Raw genomic sequence first — 9,006 nt, 5'->3', positions numbered from 1 at the left:
GCTTAAATGTTATAAATTAATAGCTTAAATGTTATAAATTAATAGCTTAAGTATTATAAATTAATAGCTTAAATGTTATAAATTAACAGTTTAAATGTTATAAATTAATTGCTTTAATGTTATAAATTAATAGCTTAAATGTTATAAATTAATAGCCTAAATGTTATAAATTAATAGCTTAAATGTTATAAATTAATAGCTTAAAGGCTATAAATTAATTGCTGAAGTGTTGTAAATTAATAGCCTAAATGTTATAAATTAATAGCTTAAATGTTATAAATTAATAGCTTAAATGTTATAAATTAATAGCTTAAATGTTATAAATTAATTGCTTAAATGTTATAAATTAATTGCTTAAGTGTTGTTAATTAATGGCATAAACGTTATAAATTACAAGTTTCAATGTTATTATTTGATATTTTTTTTTATTTACCTTATGTTTAAGTTTCCTTTCGATGTTCACTCTCCGGGAGTTCAGGCACGAAAGAGCTCGCGCGCGACTTGCGTGTTCCTTATATGACTTGTCAAGGTGTCGGGATGTTAATCAAACGGTAACGATGTTTTGACGTAGCAGCAGGCGGTTTTTCCATTATAACAAAGTCAAATTGAACAATTTCTTAATTTTTAACGTAAATTGGCGTCTTTAACTATTTAATACGATATCCATTTTTATCATTTTAATAGTTTCTATAAACTAAGACTAAATCCACACTTCTTTGATACTAGTTTTCGACTATCAATTAGTTTGAACAAAAAGGGAAAAAGGCCTAACGGCAGTCGATGACGTTACTGTGAATTAAGTTAAGGTATTAAATAATTAGACAGATAAAATTCATATTAAGCGTTATATTATATTATCGATATTCGTTCATTTACTCGTGCTAATTAAAAAATAAAATGTTCTTTTTTCTTGAATAACATCCACATCTCTGTTTGCGATATTTAAAATTCTTACCTAATGTTTACTTAAAATTCAGGTTCTTTTTTAATTCCTCTCAAGTTAAACGAATAAATCTACTCGTTATAGTTGTAATATAAAATGTTTTTTTTTCTTCAATACCGCCTCCATTGCTGTACGTGATACAGTTATTAATTATGTAGCTAATAGTATGAACTAATTGGCTGTAATCGCGGTTAAATATTTCTTCGTTAAATCTATCTATCTATTAGGCTATTACCGACAGACTTATTGATTCCTTGAGGAATGGTTTGATTCTTATAAATTAATGTTTTAAATGTTGTCAACTAATGTTTCGATTGTTATAAATTAATAGTTTAATCGTTGTTCATTATTTGCTTAAATGTTATAAATTAATGGCTTAGACGTTATAAATTAATAGCTTAAAGGTTAAAAATTAATAGTTTAGATGTTATAAACTAATAGTTTGAGTGTTAGAAATTAATGGTTTAAATGTATAAAGTAATACCTTAAATGTTATAAATTATTAGATTAGATGTTGTAAATTCATGGCATAAATGTTTGAAATTAATTCCTTAAATGTTATAAATTAATAGCTTAAGTGTTATAAATTAATGTCTTAAATGTAAGAAATTAATGTTTTAAAAGTATAAATTAATGGCTTAAATGTTATAAATTAATAGCATAAATGTTATAAATTAATTACTCAAGTGTTGTAAATTAATGGGTTAGACGTTATAAATTACTGGTTTCAATGTTATTATTTGATATTTTTTTTATTTACCTTATGTTAAGTTCCTTTCCGATGTTTACTCTCTGGGAGTTCAAGCACGATAAAGCTCGCGCGCGACTTGCGTGTTCCTTATATAACTTAACAACGTGTCGGGACGTTAATCAAACGGTAACAATTTTTTGACACAGCTGGAGGTGGTTTTTTCATTATAACAAAATCAAATTGAACAATTTCTGAATTTTTATCGTAAATTGACGTCTTTAACGATTTAATACGATATCCATTTTTCCCATTTTTATAGTTTCTACAAACTAAGACTAAATTCACTCTTCTTTGATACTAGTTTTCGACTATCAATTAGTTTGAACAAAGAGGGGAAAAAGCCTAACGGCGGTCGATGACGTTACTGTGAAATTAGTTAAAGTATTAAATAATCAGACCGATAAAATTTATATTATATTATCGATATTCGTTCATTTACTCGTGCTAATTAAAAAATAAAATGTTCTTTTTTCTTGAATAACACCTACATCACTGTCTGCGATGTTTAAAATTCCTACTTAATGCTTACTTAAAATTCAGGTTCCTCTTTAATCCCTCTCAGGTGAAACAAGTAAATTTACTCGTCATAGTTGTAACGTAAAATGGCATTTTTTCTTCAGTACTGCCCGCGTCGCTGTACGTGATACAGTTATTAATTTTGTAGCGAATAACATCAATTAATTGGCTGTAATCGCGGTTAGGTATTTCTTAGTTAAAACTATCGATCTATTAGGCTATTAGCGAGAGACTTATTGATGCCTTAAAGAATGGTTTGATTCTTATAAATTAATGTTTTACATGTTGTCCATTAATGTTTCAATTGTTATAAATTAATAGCTTAATCTTTGTTAATTATTTGCTTAAATGTTATAAATTAATGTCTTAGACGTTATAAATTAATAGCTCAAATGTTAGAAATTAATGGTTTAAATGTATAAAGTAATAGCTTAAATGTTATACATTAGTGGCTTAGATGTTGCAAAATAATAGCTTAAATGTTATAAATTAATGGTCTAGAAGTATAAATTAGTGACTTATATGTTGTAAATTAATGGCTTGGACGTTATAAATTAATAGCTTAAATGTTATAAATTAATAGCTTAAGTGTTATAAATTAATGGCTAAAATGTTATAAATTAATAGTTTGACTGTTAGAAATTAATGGTTTAAATGTATAAATTAATAGCTTAAATGTTATAAATTATTGGCTTAGATGTTATAAATTAATGGCTTAAATGTTATAAATTATTAGCTTAAATGTTATAAATTAATAGTTTGACTGTTAGAAATTAATGGTTTAAATGTATAAATTAATAGCTTAAATGTTATAAATTATTGGCTTAGATGTTATAAATTAATGGCTCAAATGTTATAAATTATTAGCTTAAATGTTATAAATTAATAGTTTGTCTGTTAGAAATTAATGGTTTAAATGTATAAAGTAATACCTTAAATGTTATAAATTATTAGCTTAGATGTTGTAAATTCATGGCATAAATGTTAGAAATTAATTCCTTAAATGTTATAAATTAATAGCTTAAGTGTTATAAATTAATGGCTTAAATGTTATAAATTAATTACTCAAGTGTTGTAAATTAATGGGTTAGACGTTATAAATTACTGGTTTCAATGTTATTATTTGATATTTTTTTTATTTACCTTATGTTAAGTTCCTTTCCGATGTTTACTCTCTGGGAGTTCAAGCACGATAAAGCTCGCGCGCGACTTGCGTGTTCCTTATATAACTTAACAACGTGTCGGGACGTTAATCAAACGGTAACAATTTTTTGACACAGCTGGAGGTGGTTTTTTCATTATAACAAAATCAAATTGAACAATTTCTGAATTTTTATCGTAAATTGACGTCTTTAACGATTTAATACGATATCCATTTTTCCCATTTTTATAGTTTCTACAAACTAAGACTAAATTCACTCTTCTTTGATACTAGTTTTCGACTATCAATTAGTTTGAACAAAGAGGGGAAAAAGCCTAACGGCGGTCGATGACGTTACTGTGAAATTAGTTAAAGTATTAAATAATCAGACCGATAAAATTTATATTATATTATCGATATTCGTTCATTTACTCGTGCTAATTAAAAAATAAAATGTTCTTTTTTCTTGAATAACACCTACATCACTGTCTGCGATGTTTAAAATTCCTACTTAATGCTTACTTAAAATTCAGGTTCCTCTTTAATCCCTCTCAGGTGAAACAAGTAAATTTACTCGTCATAGTTGTAACGTAAAATGGCATTTTTTCTTCAGTACTGCCCGCGTCGCTGTACGTGATACAGTTATTAATTTTGTAGCGAATAACATCAATTAATTGGCTGTAATCGCGGTTAGGTATTTCTTAGTTAAAACTATCGATCTATTAGGCTATTAGCGAGAGACTTATTGATGCCTTAAAGAATGGTTTGATTCTTATAAATTAATGTTTTACATGTTGTCCATTAATGTTTCAATTGTTATAAATTAATAGCTTAATCTTTGTTAATTATTTGCTTAAATGTTATAAATTAATGTCTTAGACGTTATAAATTAATAGCTCAAATGTTAGAAATTAATGGTTTAAATGTATAAAGTAATAGCTTAAATGTTATACATTAGTGGCTTAGATGTTGCAAAATAATAGCTTAAATGTTATAAATTAATGGTCTAGAAGTATAAATTAGTGACTTATATGTTGTAAATTAATGGCTTGGACGTTATAAATTAATAGCTTAAATGTTATAAATTAATAGCTTAAGTGTTATAAATTAATGGCTAAAATGTTATAAATTAATAGTTTGACTGTTAGAAATTAATGGTTTAAATGTATAAATTAATAGCTTAAATGTTATAAATTATTGGCTTAGATGTTATAAATTAATGGCTTAAATGTTATAAATTATTAGCTTAAATGTTATAAATTAATAGTTTGACTGTTAGAAATTAATGGTTTAAATGTATAAATTAATAGCTTAAATGTTATAAATTATTGGCTTAGATGTTATAAATTAATGGCTCAAATGTTATAAATTATTAGCTTAAATGTTATAAATTAATAGTTTGTCTGTTAGAAATTAATGGTTTAAATGTATAAAGTAATACCTTAAATGTTATAAATTATTAGCTTAGATGTTGTAAATTCATGGCATAAATGTTAGAAATTAATTCCTTAAATGTTATAAATTAATAGCTTAAGTGTTATAAATTAATGGCTTAAATGTTATAAATTAATTACTCAAGTGTTGTAAATTAATGGGTTAGACGTTATAAATTACTGGTTTCAATGTTATTATTTGATATTTTTTTTATTTACCTTATGTTAAGTTCCTTTCCGATGTTTACTCTCTGGGAGTTCAAGCACGATAAAGCTCGCGCGCGACTTGCGTGTTCCTTATATAACTTAACAACGTGTCGGGACGTTAATCAAACGGTAACAATTTTTTGACACAGCTGGAGGTGGTTTTTTCATTATAACAAAATCAAATTGAACAATTTCTGAATTTTTATCGTAAATTGACGTCTTTAACGATTTAATACGATATCCATTTTTCCCATTTTTATAGTTTCTACAAACTAAGACTAAATTCACTCTTCTTTGATACTAGTTTTCGACTATCAATTAGTTTGAACAAAGAGGGGAAAAAGCCTAACGGCGGTCGATGACGTAACTGTGAAATTAGTTAAAGTATTAAATAATCAGACCGATAAAATTTATATTATATTATCGATATTCGTTCATTTACTCGTGCTAATTAAAAAATAAAATGTTCTTTTTTCTTGAATAACACCTACATCACTGTCTGCGATGTTTAAAATTCCTACTTAATGCTTACTTAAAATTCAGGTTCCTCTTTAATCCCTCTCAGGTGAAACAAGTAAATTTACTCGTCATAGTTGTAACGTAAAACGGCTTTTTTTCTTCAGTACCGCCCGCGTCGCTGTACGTGATACAGTTATTAATTTTGTAGCGAATAACATCAATTAATTGGCTGTAATCGCGGTTAGGTATTTCTTTGTTAAAACTATCGATCTATTAGGCTATTAGCGAGAGACTTATTGATGCCTTAAAGAATGGTTTGATTCTTATAAATTAATGTTTTACATGTTGTCCATTAATGTTTCAATTGTTATAAATTAATAACTTAATCGTTGTTAATTATTTGCTTAAATGTTATAAATTAATGTCTTAGACGTTATAAATTAATAGCTCAAATGTTAGAAATTAATGGTTTAAATGTATAAAGTAATAGTTTAAATGTCGCAAATTAATGGCTTAAATGTTATAGATTAATACCCAAAATGTTATAAATTAATAGGCTTAAATGCAATAAATTAATAGTTTGACTGTTAGAAATTAATGGTTTAAATGTATAAAGTAATAGTTTTAATGTTGTTATTAATGGCTTAGACGTTATAAATTAATAGTTTAAATGTTATAAATTAAGAGTTTAAATGTTGAAAACTAATGGTCTAGAAGTATAAATTAGTGGCTTAGATGTTGTAAATTAATAGCTTAAATGTTATAAATTAATAGCTTAAATGTTATAAATTAATAGCTTAAATGTTATAAATTAATGGCTTAAATGTTATAAATTAATAGTTTGACTGTTAGAAATTGTTGAGGTTATTTAGTATGTAAAGAGAGAAAAACGCGTGGATAAAGTGTAAGATACAAAATATATATTTGACTTGATAGTGGAATACAGGAATACAATTTGAGCTGGTCCAGATCCGCACGCTAGCAGTGTTACTTTATAACTGAAAACCCCGAAACCAACATCGCCTGCATACAGTTTATGGTCTGCCTCCCTGCTATTCTTTTGTCTATATGCTGTCGATGGCTTCAGCGCTTGAGAAAGCTAAAAAGACCAGATGTGGAGTTTTCCTAGAAGTGGTGACCACTTCAACAGAAATTAATGGTTTAAATGTATAAATTAATAGCTTAAATGTTATAAATTATTGGCTTAGATGTTATAAATTAATTACTCAAGTGTTGTAAATTAATGGGTTAGACGTTATAAATTACTGGTTTCAATGTTATTATTTGATATTTTTTTTATTTACCTTATGTTAAGTTCCTTTCCGATGTTTACTCTCTGGGAATTCAAGCACGATAAAGCTCGCGCGCGACTTGCGTGTTCCTTATATAACTTAACAACGTGTCGGGACGTTAATCAAACGGTAACAATTTTTTGACACAGCTGGAGGTGGTTTTTTCATTATAACAAAATCAAATTGAACAATTTCTGAATTTTTATCGTAAATTGGCGTCTTTAACGATTTAATACGATATCCATTTTTCCCATTTTTATAGTTTCTACAAACTAAGACTAAATTCACTCTTCTTTGATACTAGTTTTCGACTATCAATTAGTTTGAACAAAGAGGGAAAAAAGCCTAACGGCGGTCGATGACGTTACTGTGAAATTAGTTAAAGTATTAAATAATCAGACCGATAAAATTTATATTATATTATCGATATTCGTTCATTTACTCGTGCTAATTAAAAAATAAAATGTTCTTTTTTCTTGAATAACACCTACATCACTGTCTGCGATATTTAAAATTCTTACTTAATGCTTACTTAAAATTCAGGTTCCTCTTTAATTCCTCTCAAGTGAAACGAGTAAATTTACTCGTCATAATTGTAACGTAAAACGGCTTTTTTTCTTCAGTACCGCCCGCGTCGCTGTACATGATACAGTTATTAATTTTGTAGCGAATAACATCAATTAATTGGCTGTAATCGCGGTTAGGTATTTCTTCGTTAAATCTATCGATCTATTAGGCTATTAGCGAGAGACTTATTGATGCCTTAAAGAATGGTTTGATTCTTATAAATTAATGTTTTACATGTTGTCCATTAATGTTTCAATTGTTATAAATTAATAGCTTAATCGTTGTTAATTATTTGCTTAAATGTTATAAATTAATGTCTTAGACGTTATAAATTAATAGCTCAAATGTTAGAAATTAATGATTTAAATGTATAAAGTAGTGGTAGAAGGACGTCTGTCCTTGTCGCACAATATAGCTTTCCTTGTCTAACAGGAGTTGAGATATCTTCTCGTACATTCTATGCTCCTTGTTACTTTCCCGCAGTTCCGGCCGTCTGCCATAGATCGCAGCATCGATCATATACGTGTTTTTTTAATTCATCGAATTTTCGATAATTCGGTTAGTAACGATTATCCACGACGATACCTCGTCACCCGAGGCGAATTTTCGCATGATTTTCTCTACACGTAGTTAATTTACGGTCTTTTGTACACGAAAAACTTGGCACAGTTTCTAAGGAAGTTCCTACAATTCCTTGGAGAGTGAATTAATCGCGCAAAAGATTAACTATAACAACCAATCGTGAAGTTGGTCAGTGGTCAACCTATAGTCACCTATTTCAGAGGGAGAAGAATTTATATAATATTTGGATTCATGACAACTGCAGATATTTTACAACATTGTTAACTTTCTCAATTCGACAGAATATTTTATATCGATTAATAAACTTTCTCAACTTCGTACAACAATTACGTTAATCCTTAAATATACATGTAATTCTGATATTTTCACACAGATAATTCTGTTCTAATTCTGTTTCTAATATAAGATTACGTTAGTGTGTTGTTGTAGGTCAATTATTCGTTTAATTACTTACTTCGTTTTATTTAATAACGTTTGTAATTTGTAACTGTAATATGCCTCTATATTTAGAATAGCATATTTAGGGTAGAATTCCCTCTATATTTGAATCTGTAGTGCGATAAATGCTCGTGTCCTTACCCATCTATGTGCCATGCCTACCCGGACTAGGCACGGTACTCTTCTTCTCTTCCTTCCCACATCTACCAAACGAACGATAAAAATTGCTTGCGGCAGCAAAATCGGGTAGCTTTCACTACCTCGAGTCGGTTTGGACACACCACCACGGGAAAGAAAACCCCGGGTGAAGAATCGAGCCGAGTTAAGAGTCCGACACCTTACCGCAGAGCTAACCGGGCTCTTTACGTGTTACTTGCTTAAACCTATATTTATGTTTAATCCATTTTTTCCACAATCACCGCTCTTTTGTCTTCTACCTTTTCATCAGAGAAATATTTTAGATACACTCTATTATTCTCTGCCCTTCTTTCTACTCACCACCCATTTACCACTTATTAAATTTATCAAGTCCTATACATTTCTCTCTTCCTTCTATGCCAACTTTCCTTTCTCAAATAACATTACACCTTTCAACAAATTTTCTTTCTCTCTATTCCCTTCCACCAAACCTTCTTCCGACGTTCTTCTTTCCTGTCAGACTTTGTAACGCACTATAA

The sequence above is a fragment of the Bombus terrestris genome, chromosome 12 (assembly GCF_910591885.1).
Source record: "Bombus terrestris chromosome 12, iyBomTerr1.2, whole genome shotgun sequence".
Classification (NCBI taxonomy): domain Eukaryota; kingdom Metazoa; phylum Arthropoda; class Insecta; order Hymenoptera; family Apidae; genus Bombus; species Bombus terrestris.
This window is presented reverse-complemented; position numbering follows the sequence as displayed.